At 42.5% G+C, this 17,299-nt stretch overlaps 1 long non-coding RNA gene across 1 annotated transcript in view; it reads left to right on the forward strand.

Annotated features, from left to right (window-relative positions):
* The window catches only part of LOC127022123 (uncharacterized), a 39,767-nt gene extending 29,507 nt beyond the window's left edge, over nt 1-10,260 (forward strand). The window contains exons 3-4 of the long non-coding RNA XR_007767308.1: nt 6,968-7,025; nt 10,162-10,260. This is a non-coding gene — a long non-coding RNA (uncharacterized LOC127022123). The remainder of the gene's footprint in view (nt 1-6,967; nt 7,026-10,161) is intronic.
* The last annotated feature ends 7,039 nt before the right edge of the window (nt 10,261-17,299 follow it).

Consider the following 17,299-nt stretch of genomic DNA (forward strand, 5'->3'; position numbering starts at 1 on the left):
GAAGCCTGAGCCAAAAATGAAAATTTTCCTAGTTTCTTTCCCTACACCATCAGGTGCTCTGGAACCACTCCTCATTCCAAACACCTTTGATTTAATTTACCATTCTTGCTCTAGAGGTGCTTTGCTCCCTGTAATTAGTAGATGCCTTCAGCCCCTCATGTTTGCAGTGGAAATTGTCAGAAGCATCATCTGTGGCATGTGCTGATTGATATGTCCCAAATGCCCAGTTTATTCTGTCTGCCCTCAGAGTCCATTACACCAGTAAAAGGCACTAATTGTGACTCGAGACCAACTCCTGTTGGCACAAGCAGAGCTGAGAAGGGAGATTCATCTGGAGTGGGTAAGGGTGGAGCAGTTCATACTCATCTTTACCTGAGTGCTGCCAAAGACCGATGGCTCCTCCATGATAGGGGTTAGCGTCTAGCCAGGAAAGCCGTTCTTTGCAGAGCGGTGCTGGGGGCCATTCTCCCCCTCTCTGCCCTTAGCCCTGTAGCATCCTCCTTTTCTCTCCATAAATGTGTCCTCTCGTGTACCCTTTGCACATGATGTGTGGGATTACTGGTGCTCGCCAGTACAGGACTGCTTTCATCCACAGGTTCTGCTTTTACAGGTTCTGCTTTCATCCACAGCCCACTACAGCACGGTCACCTTTCCACGCTGTCTAGTTTTCATTTTATACTACTGGGAACATGCTTTTTATGTGAACTTCTTTTCCAAATACACTCCAGAAACAATGATTTCTGGGAATCCAGAAAACATCATGGGTTTGTTAATCCTCATGCAATGCAGAATGCTGGTGGGATTCAGTTAGGAAAATTATGAAAACTGCAAAGAATGGTTCAGATAAAATAAAAGAGTTCTCTTGGTAGCATTCTGTGTTCCTCACAGCTTTGTATGCTATTTATAGCAATTTATTTGGCAATGCAGATTAAATACATTCGCCTTGCAAGATTCAGATTTGGAGCTGGAAAAACCAGGGTATCTGCGTGTCCACGTGCAGCTGCACACTGAAGGCAGAGATTGCATTTGCGTGGGGGTTTCTTGAAATTTTTTAGGGAAAAAAAACATTTTATGTTCAAGTTGACTTTGTGTATTTCAAGGATCCCATTTCTCTCTGACTTTGCAGTTTGACAACAGAGGCTTTCAATTCTTGTTTGATTGCTTCTGTAGTGGCTTTAAGACTACCTCTCGTTCTTTCCTCAGTTCCACTTGCTGGCTGGGCATGGCAGCCCCACTGCCGGAGGTGTTTTTAGCTGAGCCGTGGGCAAGCAAAGGCAGTTTGCCTCTGACAGAAAATATGCAAAGGGATTCATGGGCTTAAAGGGTAGGAGGGCAATGCTGGCCCACACTACTGTTTTAAGCTGAGCTGCGTGGTTTTAATAGCCAGAACCCAAATGCCTGTCTCCAGGGATTTTGGTTTTGGGGAGTTCACAAGGAGCGAAGAGAAGAGATTTCATACCTGCTTAGGAGCACCTTTGCCATCAAAAGCCAAAGGGACTCACAGTCCTGAGTCATTTAGAAGTGTAGAAAAATTCCACCCTGAATCAGATCTAGATTTTTTTAAGGCTGTGAGCATGCCATAAATAAATAAAAATAAAAACCTAAGGGAGATCAAAATGGAAAAAGGCTGTGCCAGCATCTGCCAAAAGAAAAGACAATCTTTTCTCTTACATCTCTTACATAAAATTCCTACACAATTTCTGCTTTAATAATAATAAACCTTTTTACCCAAGAGATTTCTCAAGGCTCTGGTCTAGTTATCAGCTTCAGACTTTAGCGAGGTTCAAATCTGGTGCTGGGCTCCTTATCCTAAACAACCAGTCTGTTGTCAGCCATCATTCAAACCTCTGATTTCTCCCTTGACTCAAAAGAGATTTCCCTCACCCCGTTTTTTTTTAGCATGCTCTGCACTTTTCCTCTCATTTTCTGACTCTCTTGAGCTTTAAGAGTATTCTGGGAAATATTAAGAGAAAAGATAAAGAGTTGATTTAGTGCTTAGCAAATATTGGAAGGAGATTTGTGCATGTGATTAGAATTTATTTGTTCTCTTCTTATGTAGCAGAGGAGAGTTTGATGTAATAGCTAAGTATATATATGGCAGAAGTTGCTGAAGAAGGCTTTTCAATGTTGACAGACAATGAACTTAAAATTAGCAACGGCAAGTCATAGTTAAAGACTCTTTTATGGGATGGAGAAGGATTTCTTACCAGTGTAGATATGGCTACAGTCAATAGGCACAAATCCATGGCATGCGGTTGCAAGGAATTTGAGATGTGCCAGGAACATCCCAAGAAATGCAATGGGGAGGAGTGTTTGGAAAAAGAAGAAGAGGTTATCCAGCAATTTAAAAAGTTTCCCTCTTGTCTTTGGCATCAAGCCCTCATTCAAGCCCCATTCTGCTTGGGCTGGGGAGCAGTGAGTGGCTACAGCCCCATAAAGCTGAGTTCTGGCTTGGGCCAGTGATCTCTGAAGCATCTTCTGGACTTGTGTGTGTGTGTGTGTGTGAGATAGGGAGGCTGGAAAAGCTGAGCTGCTTTGGTGTCCAAACTGCGGTGTGTGGGCATTATTAGTATGTTGTGAAGGAAAGACCTCATTAGTCCACGATGAATGAAATGCAAAGGCACAGAAGAAAGAAAGGAAGTCAAGGGTGATGGGAATTGGAAAGAGAATAAAAACCCTGGATATTTAGAAGAGAAGGGATCCGTGTTTGAACAGATAGTCTTGTAAGAAAGTGACATAAAAATAAACTTAATTTGCTTCCTAACATGACATTGCAGCAACATAAGGTTGGAATAAATCTTGAAATGGCTTATTGGAGAGAATATAGAGTAAAGCTTGATCAAATCGTTTGTGTATAAAGAATGAAAGAACATGTAGGAAAATGGAGTTATACTGAAGAAAAAGTACGCTACAGAAGGAAAACAGACATGTGGTTCCAGTTCAGCAAAGCCTGTAAATGATGCTTTCATCTCTCTCACTGCCGAACATGAGGGGACTTCGTAATGAGCTAGCAGGAAAGAAGGTGTGGAGTCAGACCTCAGACTGCTGGAAACCGAGGAATTGGATGGATTAAAGGGACTGGGGCTGCCCAAGGGACATGGCCACTGTTCACTGGCTTCAGTGGGGACAAAGCAGCTGTGGCTCATGTGCCAGCTCCGGCATCTTCTACGGTTTGCTCCTGGGTGAGCACTTACTGATTCCCAAAAGGAGATGAGAGCAAGTAACACATCATTGTTCTACAAGTTAAAATATTGAAAACATACCTAAATTGGCTATCAAATTAGAACCTCAAAAGCATTTAAAAGTGTTTTCTTGATTCTTGTTTTTGATGGCAATGAGAGCAACAGAATCTGAGAAATTAATGAGACACATTTGAAGTGAGATATTGTTAGCAAGGTACAGTGTTTTTTGTCAAGATTTATGTATGGTAGGGAAAAACCAAAAAAGAGAGAGAGTATAACATGCCAGACGAACTGTCAGACCTAAAAAGTGTCGTCATTCTGGAAGCAGCTGAAAAAAGTCAATAGAAGACAATTGACTTAGATAAATTGTCAAAAAAAGTGTCAGTACTCGAGGTTCAGAGAAAGGCCTCTTGACAATGGAAACCTGTGGTTTTCCTTGATAAAAGTCTGTTAAGATTATTAGTAATGCATTGGTAGAAAGTTTATAGAGCAGCTTTGAAAATAAATGATGAAAGGAAAATGACAAAGAGCAGCTCTGCCAGCGGCAGGAGAGCTACTGTTCTGTAGCAAAATGACCTCTGATAGGGAAAGAAAAATGGAAAGCAAGTAAATGAAATACATTTTTCTTGATTTCAACTTTTTTATGATCACAGAATGCTATGATATGGAATGCAAAAGAAATTTCATATAAATGTATAATCCCTAAACCAGAGTAACCACTACGAAAGTTGAGGTATACAAATGACTACTCTGGTAACAATAGTGCTTGTACCTCCGAAGGCTCATTTTGCAATCTTTGCTTATAATGGTGGCTGTTTATTCATGTGAATTGTCCATTTGCTCTTTTCCATGTGCTATAAAAAGAGTGAGAAGAAAAATAGAATTTCACAATATATTCATTCAATGAGCATGGAGTGCCACAGTACACTACTGAAATCCAGCCAGCAGCATAGAGAGATCCTGGGTGGCCCAGGTTTGTGAGGTTGTGAGTCGGGATATACGGTAAATCAGAGCCCTCTTTAGCCCTTCAGAAATCAGTTTTGGGAAAATGTCCTTCATGGCATTCAGTGCTCCTGCCAAGCAGTGCTGAAAGCAAGATGCTGACGTTGTTAAAATGGTCTGGACGTTTCTGTGGATGCTGTGAATACGTTGGGCTGGGGGAGGAAGGGTTGAAACAATTGGTCTGCCGTAAAACGAAAGTCAAGAATTATGGAAGGGGTATAAGTACTCCTGTCCCAGTGCCTGAACTTTAACAGCAGCAGGAAAGCTCCTTACAGACAGGTTCTTCTTATGCCTTCCTCTGAAATAGGAATATTCACAGAGATGGGATGCTAACCTGAGTGGACTGCCTGCGTCCATCAATGTGCTGATCCCTGGGATCCACATTTACTTGGGTTCAAATTCCTTGAAGCTAATAAAGTGGGATGTGGGGTTTGCTCTGCATCCATTTGAAGGAGATCTGCATGCAGAGTAAAATACGACGGTTGAAGGAGTCTATCTTGATATGATTTATTTAACTCATGAAAAATGTAAGAAGGTTGAACTATATTGGCACCATATATCATATTGCTGGGTGAAAAATTAAGATATATTAGTGGAATTTAAGTGACTAGTTTCTCACTGAATTTGCATTATGATTAGCCCAGCTGTCTCTGCAGTGCGCTCTTCCATGAGCATGAACAAGAAAGCAGCAGACGGGTTGTCTAAGTGCTTTAGGAACTGCACATACAATAAAATGTGCAGAGGTGTGTGGCTATTATGGAGTCACGTCTTGTCTGCATTTTGATGATATCAAAGTTGATAGAGCGGCAGGAAAAAATTAAGAGGGAGGATTTGCAGTAGGGAGGAGAGCATATGTGAGACTTAAAGGGTTTTGTTCAAGTCTGAGGAACAAAGGTGAGACAAATTGCAGGACAAAAGGAAATTTAAAGTGTGTTCTGTGAAATACTGTAATTTGTCAGTAACAGCAGAAGGGGAGAGACAATTCCAGTAATCAGCAAGAGAGGAAGAATTCTTGAGAAACCATCAAGAGTCCTGTTCATGAGAAACCATTGAGAGTCCTGTTCATGCAAAGGTTTTTTCTTACTAATAAAAATCAGGGAAGAAAAACAAACTGGTTAATAAACACTGTATTTAAGGTTGTTTTCTAATCTTAATTTTCAGTTATGTATGTTTATTCTTTTTCTAAATACTTTCATGTCCGTCTCCCAAAGGGCAATCATCTTGAATAAAAAAAATTTGAATTGATATTAATTGCATTCTATAATTTTTCAACCAATATTTTTCTACTCAAATTTTCACGAGACACATATTTTAATTCTCAATTCAAGTCTTCAAAACCAAACCAAATTTGTAATTTAGTAGTGCAGTTTACTGGCTTTACAATCCCTACTTTTGACCTCACCCCTCGTGCCATGTTTGACTTGGTGGTTGCAATTTCAGGTTTCCATGCGTTGTAAAATGGTGTCTGAACGGCGTAGTTCCCGTTAAAGCATGGCTGGATGGTGCTGTGTTTCCTCTCCCGGGTTTTTCACCTGGTGCTCGCTGCATGCTCGCACTGTGCAGCATCAAGGCCAGGTTTTAAAGGAGTTCTTGAAAATGTCATGTAAGATGCAACCGCACAAATTACCAATTCAAAGGTTATGGATAGAAAAGAGCTGTCCAAGGAAAAACTACATCATGTTTGAAATCTAGACTGACTAAGTGGCTTAAGAGGGCAAAATTTAATTAAATGCCTGAAGCCAGCCTGAACTGTCGGGAATAAATCTAAATTAAATATGATTACAAAGTGATCTAATAGAATGAGATAAGTTATACATAAATTAGACATAGCTTGCGCGACAGAAACAAATCAACAGAAAGTCCTTGGGTGTATATCAGTCCTAGTACATTTTTATGACACAGATCAAAATAGGATGAGAATTCCTGACTGTACGGCAGAAAGGAGCCTATAAACATGATTGACAAATATGCCAACAAAAGTTGAGGCTGCGCAGGGCGGAGATGGATCGTGCAGCGGTTTCTGTATAACATGCTCTGAGTTGCTGAGAGGTTATAAATTATTACAAAAAGGCTGGGTTGCTGCTCTGGTTCTTTTAATAGTAAAACTGGTGGTAGATTTAAATGGAGAACACTTGATACAGAAATCGGATGTCATTCCCAAAGCACACTTAATGGTTTTACCTTACTTTCTGCCAGGGAAACATGGCTTGCGACCACAAAGATAAGCTGGAGAAATTGTCTACTAAATTGGGATACTCTTCCTGCTTAAGCCAGGTCATAATTAACAGAGTAATCCAAGGATTTGATCACTGATAAAAACATTTTATAGCATATTGTTGCGTTACGAAAAGCAAACTGTAATTAACTTGTAGCCATTGCTTGAGTAGAGCCAATAAATAAATTAAGATGAGGTTGGCTGCTTAGCAAATTGTATCAGCAGAAAGACAAACCAAATCAAAAGACACCTCTTCGATGACAAACATCAATGTTATTACAGCTGGCAAGAGCCAGCTTTTCCCCGATTAAAACGGCTTCAATGAGAATTCCAAGATTTCTATTACGAGAGAAATAACCTTAGAAAAAGAGAATATGTACAAATACAGCAATTCTGGTTGTTCAGCCTATTGCCCTTTGAACATTTCAGCGTTAATTATTATTTCTCTTAGCACGGTGACATACACTAGGTTTGGGGGAGAGAAGCATGTGAAGAGCAGACCCAAGGGGAAAAGGGCCAGTGAAATCAAATGTTTGAAATTTGACTATATAAATGTTTTTTTTAAAAGGAAAACGTGAACGGAGGAAAACGTGAACGGAGGAAACGACAGGAGTGTCAGGAGGCAGGTGAGACTGCCCGCGGAAACGTGGTCTCGTGGGACGATACTGTCAGACTGTCTGATTCTGGATGGCAAAATAGCAGAGGTTGGTGGCATCAGTCCACTTACTCCTGAACAGATGTCAGGATGAAAAAACACGCAACATTTTTGCTGAAATCCTCTTGGTAGGTTTGGAGGTTGCCCAGAGGCAGGGTAACCTGGAGCGCTGCGTGCTTTGAAACGGTCCTTCGATGTCAGGAGCTGGGCATGTTGCAGGGCTGCAAATTCTCTCCCTGGTGGTACCACGTGTTGTGCGATGGAAGAGAGGCTCTTGTTCTCTATTCACAAAGGAGAACTAACTGTCTTGCTGAGATAAAGATAGCATCTGCTTCAAAGCTGGTAGAAAAAAAAAAAAATCTTTTTTTCTGCTCTGAAAGTGTCACATTGCTTGTGGGAATCTGTACCACGGTCCTTGGGACAGTGTAGAGGTGCCTGTCATGTTCTTACCACCCCAGATAGATACCCACATTTGGGTGGTTTTCTCAGCCTGAGCAGTACAGCACGGATATTCAGCAATTCACTGTGATGAACTGGAACGGTGATGGGGGGAACTAGACCCCACGCTTAGCTCTAAATCTTAGGGTAACAGAGGTTAGACTTCTTGTGAAATCATGGCTCTTGCAGCCTGCAGTTCATTAATTGGTCGCAGAGCCTATTGCAGAGACTGATGATCAGCAAAATAAGACTGTCAAGTCCCCCCAGGCTGTGTCTTTCTTTCAGGTAAAAGCACAATGTTGCCTTTTATTTTCTAGTCCTTATCTTGCTTTTTTAGTACGGTGTGAACCAATGCTGGCATGGAAAAACATGACAGTTCCCTGACTCAGCAGCCATAGGTTTAAGAATGAATAGGGCTTCTGTGGGAAATTTATTAGGCTTAGAAATAGAATTACCATGTTGGTGGATAAAATATAGAGGAACATAACCTTGCACAGAGAAAACGAAGCAGTCTTATTCCTAGTCCTCCGCCTACTTTTCAAAGTTGACTCCGTACAATCTCAAACAACTATTTCCTGGCCATCCTTTCAATTATGATCACTTTTATTTAAGACCTTTCTCCATTTTGCTCTGCCCCTGCCTCTCCCATGTCCTCAGCAACTGGGTGTGCTTGCGGCAATGTCGCAGGAATAACGGCCGTAGCTGTCTTTAGTGGTAGAGGCGAGTGAGAGATGAGCATTTTTAAATGAGGGTGGTAACTCGGTGTCCTCTGCAGGGGGAGCAGAGGGGAGGGGATCCGGGGAGCTGGACAGTCAGCAATTGCCGTATCTTTTCCCTTCCCTGGCTAGTACGGGACTAGCTGATGCTTTGATCTGAGCAGGAAAAATGCCTTTTGGGAAAAGGCTTCACAAATCACCCCCCCTATAACATTAAGTAGGTTGCAGCCTGAGGACCTGAATTTGTCCAGTCAGTGTGATGTAATTTGTACTTTCCTGGCACAGCTCCTCTTATTCTTATTTTAAACACCAGGCTCAGTCCTGAGTAGGTCAGTGCTGTTTTGCTGGGGCGTTACGCTCAAGCCATGTGGCTGACCACGATGATGGGATGTCCTGCAGGATACGTGGATGGAGGCACCTCTCTGCACCCATGGGACCTGCAGGGCTGGCCCCGGGCAGCACTCAGCGATGTCTGTGCTTCATAGGTGCAACTGCTTCTTCGGATACAGTCCTGTTCTCTCTCACCTGCAAATTAGGGAGCCGAGCTACGCAAATACTTTCTAATAGCTCATTTATTGGACAAATGCAGCCTTTTTCTCTGTATGAGTGTCCCTAAGTCAGCTGCAATTTGAGTTTACGCGGCGGTTGGCCGGTTGATGGGTAGAATTTGAAATTGGAGCGGTGGTTTGGTGATTGCTGGCAGAAGCACAGCTGCACCAGTTCATTTCCTACCATGGGGCTGAGGATTTAGAGCTTGCTTTAGGAGCTGGGTGAGTGCATTTTCAGGAATATTTGATTAAATCTCAGTTACATGAACACCTGAGGAGAGAAAGTACAGAACTGGCGCAAATGCAGCCGAGATGAACTTATTCAAACAAATATTTGCTGAGCCACCACGGGGACCTTTTTTATTGCTTTTGTATTGGAATCCCTTTCCTGAGACAGCCTTATTTGTTAAAGATATCCATACATGAAAAATGCAGTACAAATACTCTGGGTCAGATTTACAGCTGACTTTGCTGCCCTGCTTCATCTGGGGATTTATCCATCTGCACTAAGGTAGCGGGGAGTTGTTCCTGGTCAAAATACAGCAAAACGCATTCATAGATTAGATGTAAAATGAATTTACTTACAGGACATTAGTCATTCTCACCATTTCTAGTAAATAATGTCATTGGTGAAGTTAACTATCCTTAATTCAAACCCAGAGAAGAGCCAGGATAAGTAATTGTTTCTTGTTGGCACCTTAATTTTGGAGCTCAGCTCAATCTATTTGGTTGCTTCTCTCATGGATCTAATAATTACTTTATTTGATATCCCTACCGTAGTCTGTAATCGTTCTGTAGTTTCATTAAAGAGAACGGGATATCAGGATAAATCAATCAGCCTTATCTCTTCATCATGGGGCTAGCTCTTTCTCCTGCAGAGGAAGAAGCTCTGTGTCACTTACCACACTTTGGCATCCCTCAATCCTGGTTTCATTACACCTTGGGTTGCCGCTGAACTGTCAGTCCATGAACTCTCTTGTCTTGGGTGCAGAAGAAGCTGCTGCACACGTTGTCAGAAGAAGTTGTAGCTGCTGCCTCCCCTCAAAAAAATAATATTGTGCTCTGGTAGTGCCCCTGACCCTTCATAAACCAAAGGGGACAGGCAGAGCCTCGTGTGCCATGCTCTTACTGGCGCTGGAGGGGAGGATGCTCAGTTACTGCCATTGCCCGTCTCCGACAGGCAGGCGCTGGGCTCGGGCAGCAGTGGGCACGCTGCCCGCATGGGCTGTGGCCGCTGGTGTCGCTCAGTGCTGGCCCAGACTTGGCAGCAACTCTAGTTTTGGACTTGATTTCCATTTTTATTACTGCTGCACTTAAAAGAAATGAAAAAGTTAGTTATATCTGTGTTCACATTTGCGTCTCCATTGTTAGCCTTGACCTAACATGCCGTATTTTGCTGTTGCAGTACCCAAGTGAAATTACATTTCTTAATAAGGAAACTCGGCTGCACGGAGTTTGGAAGGTGCTCTGCAGAAATGTAATAACTGCTTGTTCACCTGTCAAAGTGGAAAGTAAGTTTGGTTGTTGCTTCGAGCACAATTTTTGCTGCTTCTGTGCTATATTAGACTCGGATTTAATATTAAATAAATCAGAATTCATGAAAAAGGCTGCTCCTTTTTATAGCATTAAATGGATTTTGAATACTGCACCGAACTGACAAAAATGGCACTGAAGGCAATGATTGCACAGACTGCAGACCTTTAGACTGCATTTGAAAAGGATTTAAATACATTCTAAAGTTGGCTTTCAAATATTTGTATATTTTCTTACCCCTTCCTGCCCCACTCTCCCTCTCCCCCCCCAAATCATGAATATAATTTCAAATATATTGGGAAAGTTTTGGCATAAATATATGTAAATTTTAAACCTGTTTAAAGGATATTGTCAAATATTTTTCTTTAAATAGCTTCCAACACCTTTTTTCACTTCTCTTGTTTGCACAGTTTGCAGAAGTCCAAAAATATAACCCTCCTTGACCAATTAAAACCTTTTCCATTTATCAAACATTGATTTTTGTGTGTTTCTGCTAGAGCTTGAAATTAACAGAACTGTGCTGATAATTAAAATACAAATGATCATAGCAGTAGCCTTTTCATATGTAGATCACTTCATATAAACATCCAGATAGCTATCTGTAGCCATTACGTATCATTTATATTTACACATAAAACCAGAAGGAAACTTGCTTAATTCAATTAAATGTTTTTTTTATTGGTTAAGGAAAAAAAAACCCACTATAAAAAAAATGTATTCATCAGTGGGTTGAAGTACTTGGGTCTTTTTTTTCCATTGGAGTTGTTGACCCAAGTCAAGAAACCTCTCCTGCCAAGTGATGCAGGAAACCAAAGGCACCATACACTTTGTGAGAACAGATCCACGACCAGAAATGGAGGGATAAAGCACGCCCTTTCCTCCTCTGCAAGCAACTGCACTGACACTAGAAGTGCCGAGATGCTATGCTAATGTACTGGTGAGAAGTGGTGCTGGCAGGCTGAGCAAATGAGGGGTGGAAGAGCCGGCAGGACAGAATTTGTCCCATTGCTTCCATCTGTGAAGCAGATGAGGCATAGGAGCTGTGACCAGATCTGGGGGTTCGCTTAGCGAAATCCCACCTCCCTCTGCCTGGAGAGAGACAAAGTTCCTCCTGGGATGCTCGGACTGTGGTTGGCAGCAGTTTGGTGCTGCATCTCCTGGCCCTGGAGAGGGGTTGGTGGATGCCGGGCTCTGCTGGTGCTGTCACTTCATGGCGTTCCTGCTTCGTGCAGAGCAGAAAAACCTTTTACTTTTCCAGCATGAACATTTGTACCTGCCTTGCTGCCTCCCTGCTCTTGGCAGCACGAGAGACTCTGCCCCAGCCAGGCAAGATAACATCTGCTGGTTTCTAAGGCAACCATCACCAGATGTGTGCAGCGGTCTCCTGAAGATGCTCGGGGATAGAGGTGAAAGTAAGTATACTGAAAATAGGTGTTATCAGTTAAAGAGGGAACCACAATGAAGTTCTCAGGCATGTGGACAGACAGATTGTCACCATCCACTGAGTTGCTCCTGGTGTATCAGTATGAACGGAGAGCATCACCCTCTCTGTAACTAGGAAAAACCCATGGTGGGCACGGAGGTCCAGAGCTGAATTTTGTTGCTTGACTCTGCTTTTTACAGGAAACTGCAAATCTGGGTGCTAATATCTTGCATTGGCTCAGCCTGTGTTTGGAGACGTGCGCTTGCACGCAGCCTGTGTGGGGTGTGCACGTCGTGCCTGAGTTGTTACACCATCGAGGGTCCTATGAGATTATGAACTTTGTGCGATTATGAACTTTGAGATTAGTAGGTTGAAACTTTTAAGAGTAATGCTGAAAAAACTATGGCTCTCACGCTTGGACAGGAGTCCGTTTTGGCTGAATTTAGGCCAAGGAGGTGTGCTTCCTAGATGAGTTACTTGAAGCCTGATGTTAAAGGAGTGACTAATTTCTTGGTACATATGCTCTTATCCAGAGATGCAGCAGAGGCACGAACCACAAAGAGGTGGCATTGCCTTGCAGGATTCCTGTCAGAGATTTTAGATGTGAGTCAGGTTGGGAACGATGTTCACTTTGCTTTGGCAATTGACTGTAGCGAGAAGCATACTGCCATAGTGAGAAGTTTTGTACATAAAAGCTTAAATGACTCAATGACCCCATTAAAAATAAAAGAAAAATAATTTGGTTTAACAAAACCATCTTTATTCAAAATAGGTGAGCTAAGGTGACCTTCTGTTCTGTTATTTTACTTCATTCCTTTAGGAAGAAAGTACTTGACTGCTTTTTACAGCGGGAGGTGATAATGCATAAAACTTCCCAATGACTCTTTTAGAACAGCAAGTTTGGGGGGAAAAAAAAAAGGAAAGAAAAAAATCTATTGGGTTGTGAGTGGTCTGTTGCTTTCTTCGGCGAGCAGTGAGTTTCTCAGGTGGCTGTAAACAATGACCTTTTATCCTTTTTCACGGTCACCCTGTTGTTCGGTGCGCTGTACCCCGACGACAAGCAGAGCGCCGCAGGACGGGCGAGCGGGAGCCCAGCTGCTCACATGTGGCCGCCTTCCAAAGTCACCGGGCAGCTTCAGTGGAGCATATGGGCAAGGGGCGAGCGTGTGACAGACTGCTCGTCTGGAGGGAGAACCGGTGACACTCGCAGGGTCGGCTTCAATTAGGGGCTGGATCTGCCAAGGGGTGGTTGAGCTTGCTGCACGCTGGGCTCTGCGCGCCGCTGGGGAAGGTCACCGGGGCTGAAACCCTGGATTGATTGTACTGTTGTACCTTGAATAAAGGTTAAAGGAAAAGTTTTGTACCATATGAAGTGAGTATTGATTTCCTGAAGGCACCTGGGAATTGCACTATGGCTACAATTTCTTTTACTGAGATAGTGTCACTTTTCTTCCTTTTTTTTTTTTTTTAAAGGGCCATGATGTTTCTTTAAGCAAGCTCTCTGCAGTCGTTAGTGGTTAAGCGGTTAGCTTTCCAGTTTTGTCAGTGATTGAAACGAGAGTACGATTTTAATGTTCCCTGTTGCACCACCCACCAGTTCTGTGTCTATAAGATTTCATTAACTTTAATGATACAATAAAAAAACCCCTAAGTGTAATAATGCAGTGATGACAGAAAGGCAGCAATTCAAAGCAACTCAGAGCACTCCTGTTGTTATTGCACTCCATATGAGATCTTGTCTTTAAGTAATTCAGAAAGCAAAGTTGCAAGATTCATTTGATTCATTTTGGTACCTCAAAGACCAGTATTATGGGACTGTCCGTGCAAACCTCTGTGTATGGGGATAATTTTGGCTTTCACTTGCTACACTTGTATACATTGACATAATAGATGTGTATGTCAATAAGCAGACATCTGGCTGAGAAGATCAAATGACTGTGATTGAGCCCTTGCAGAAAATGCTAGGGTAAATAGTACGGCTGTATGTCTTGAAAAAGACAGGAGAGGCACCAGAAGTGTACTCAATGGTATAAATTAAGAGCTGTAGAGCCACGGTCTACTCCCTCCGCCCCCAAACTTTTAACCGGCAGTGATGCTTCTGATTCATAACTTCAACTTAGCAGGGCCCAAATGCTGACGACTTCTTTTTCAATACATGGTTTATTCAGCAGTCCGAGGCGACTACGAAGTTATTGCAAGCTCTCAAATACTTCTTGCAGATAAGGTTTTGTCGCTACTGAAACTTAACACTTAATACAACCTTGCCTTGAAATTGTCTGGCCCTGTCACAAAACCATCACAGCTGTCCTTTTACTGTGACCATTCTGTAAAGAAGATGATGATTTGTAATTTATTTTTGCAACAGTATTACCCACTTACTGGGAGTGGGGAGTACAATTTTGCAAGGCTGATTGAACTTGTTTTCTTGTTTCAAGGACAGATATAATCCTATATTTACAAAGTAATTACATGGTCCTTCATGTAATACTTTGTTTGTTTGTGGAAGCTATTCATCATATAATTAAATGAATGGTTACCCTTTACAACTTCTTGTAACAGGTAAAGAGTCCTCCAAATTTGTGCAGTACTAAATACAGCTTTACCCAAATTGCAGATGCTGGTTAAAGGACCAACAGTTTTGCTACATTATTACTATGTATTCTTTCCATGGCTTTTCTTTGAAATTAATTCAGGTGCATGAGTATTTAACTAGACTAGTTAATTTTTTTCATTAACTGGTGTGCTGAGGAGGGTTATATCTGAAACCAAGGATTAGAAAATAATAATTTTGCAACCTCCTAAAGTGCCCATGTCACTCATGTCTATCCTGCAATGCCCAAAGCCTTTGCCAACTGTTTAGAGCATTCAAAATAATGATAAAGATTTTTCATTCATTTAGTAAAAGAGAGGGAGAAAATGGAGGAAAGAAACTGAAGTGACCTTTTGTGGTAAGCAGAAATGTGCCAATATTGAAACACAATTATCTGAAGTGCCTGTGGGTACCAGCTTCCTGTTGATAACCTGTGGTGCTAATTACCTGCAAGAATTCAGGGCAGATATTTGTGACTTGAATTAATTGGCTCTCGGGAAAGACAGCACTTGCAGAGGCTATGAAGAGAAAGTAATACAGAACAGCAAGATGGAAAAGATGCTTGTGATGACGGCGGGGCCTTTTGGTTCTGGTTTCCACTGTTCTCCTCTGTATGTGCGGTTGTGCCGCAGCCTGAGTGCCTCAGCCGGTCTGTGAGATACCGTGTTTTATCGCACTCCTTTAACCTTCCCGGTGATTAGAAATGTGATTTGGTAGCTTTTCCACCTCTTCGTCCCTCTATACCCTTGCAGACCTGTGGGGTAGAAGCAAGGTGGCCAGTTAATCAAAATACAATGTACTGAAAAGGTCAAAATAGTAGAGCAGACTCAATATATTTTTCTAGAATGGGAGGCATTAATATTCTGTGTCTTCATAGACCACAGCGTAATGTCAAGGACTGCGTCTGAGCAGAAAATAGAAAAAAGGCAATAGATTCCCTTGACAAAGATTTTAATTAGAATGAATAATGATACAAAACTAACTAGTGGGTTTTTTGCATGTCTCATTTTGGAAGATACATGGAGTTCTGTGAAGTGGCTCAGAGGATATTTCGTTTTGCAAAAATCCAAATGGTTTGCGCAGTGCATAAAATCAGCAACTTTGCTTTTGGAGCAAAAAAGTGCCCAAATGCCCATTGATTTTAGTGGAGGTAGGATAGCATCACTTCTGTGGCACGAGCTGCCCATGGCAATTCTGTGCCTAAGCCTTCCTTGCTCATCTTCTATAGCTGAGCTCATTTGCACATACCCTGGTGAAGAAGTAAATTGGCATTACATTTTAAAAGAGATTAGGTGGGATCAGGTTTTTCAAAGAGCTTGGTGCCTACCAGGGTGTTAAAAAGCCAGCAAAATTTTGTGAGGGCTTGAATCCTGCTGCCTCTGAGCATCTGGCCATGGAGAGCCCCAGAAGATGCTGCATAATCCAGGGAAATTTTGCAAAGCTGATCTTTACTGCCATGCCAAAAAAGCAGCTTGGTTGCTTCCACGTAGCCGCTGAGCCACTGAAGACATGCTTGAAGCTTCAGAAGTGCTCTACTACCCACAGCTCAGCCCCTGTGAGGACAGCTAACATCCGTACACAGCGGCAGCAAAACGAGGGCACCTAATTAGGTACCTCCGTCTGCTTAGTTAATGCAACCTGGCCATGTCCTAAGTGATATTCCCAAGGTCCCACAACTAGCCAAAGCCAGGACCAGGCTGAGGGTGTGCTGATGCAGTCTTTCTGACCTGTGTCTCCTCTGAAAATGTGTATTTTGGCTCCTGCTCCCCCGGTGAGACCCCTCTCCGCTCGCAGGGGCGCAGCTGGGCGAGCAGCACTCAGGCAGCCGGACTGACCTTTTCCTCTGCCCTCGTGATAGATGTTCCTCGCAGACATGTCAAAATGTGTTCTTTCTACTCCCTCTCTCCTTTTCAGGGTGTCTTTTTATTGATTAGTCCAGGCAGGTAAATCTGAGCCTAAAGTAATTACCTTCTCTTTGTTTCATAAGGTCCCTGGGCCCAATATATTTTAATGACTTTCCTCCCCTTTAATGGATATCAAATGACTCCTCATGACGTCCATCATTTCTCCTCGGTGACACTGGTGGCTGGTTACAGCTGGTTCAGACAATTCTGGGCAAACAGGCCTTTTAAAGATAATTAACATTCAAAAAGGTCAGTTATCCTTGCAGGTCTGCATGCTGATGTTCAGCTGTGCGTACGAGAGTTTAGCTACCCTTTATTATAAACACTGAATTGAAAACCCCAAGCACAGCCAAATCCATTTGTAATAATCCCACACAGGTATGGCTTTCGCTGCACAGCATATGAATATCAAGCTTTTAATTTTTTTTTTTCCATTTCTTCTACCAGCAAACTGCTCAGCTATTTCAATTCCTGTAAAATGTTTACAAAGACCAGCTTCCCCTGCCGCCTCCTGCCTGCCTACCCCAGCACTCACCTCCTCAGTGTAATATTTGCATTTCTTTGTCCCCTGACAGCATCGATGAACATTTAATTAGGGCTTTTGGAGCCCTAACATACGAATCGACTCCCTTGTTCATCTTGGCCCACCTCCACGCTCCTTTCTCGATGAAGAGCACTTGCTCCTGCCCTGCACATTTATCAGCCCCAGCTTGGCTCCTTCCAGCTGTGATTTATAGGGAACATGTACCCAAAGGAAATGTCTTTGAAGGTTAGATGGGAAAAGCCCTTGCAGCTTGTCAGGATGAGCAATAGTTAACGCAGTGCTTTCCCATGCTTTCCTGTGTGTGCCTATATAAATATATATATATACACATGCATGAGAACAAGCATTAGTCCAGCAAGATGTGTAAGATGCATGGGTGCTTTCCTGAACTGGAGTTGTTGCAAGGGGAGTTGTGTGTGTTCTTGTGATACAGTTTCTTTACCAGAATATATTTAAGGAACTGCAAGGCCTGAAGATGGTGATTAGATGGTAGAGCAATTTTGCAGGTACTGTCTTTCTACTTTGGCTGAAGAAAATGGCTTGGTCTTT

Source organism: Gymnogyps californianus, chromosome 14 (genome assembly GCF_018139145.2).
Source record: "Gymnogyps californianus isolate 813 chromosome 14, ASM1813914v2, whole genome shotgun sequence".
NCBI lineage: Eukaryota > Metazoa > Chordata > Aves > Accipitriformes > Cathartidae > Gymnogyps > Gymnogyps californianus.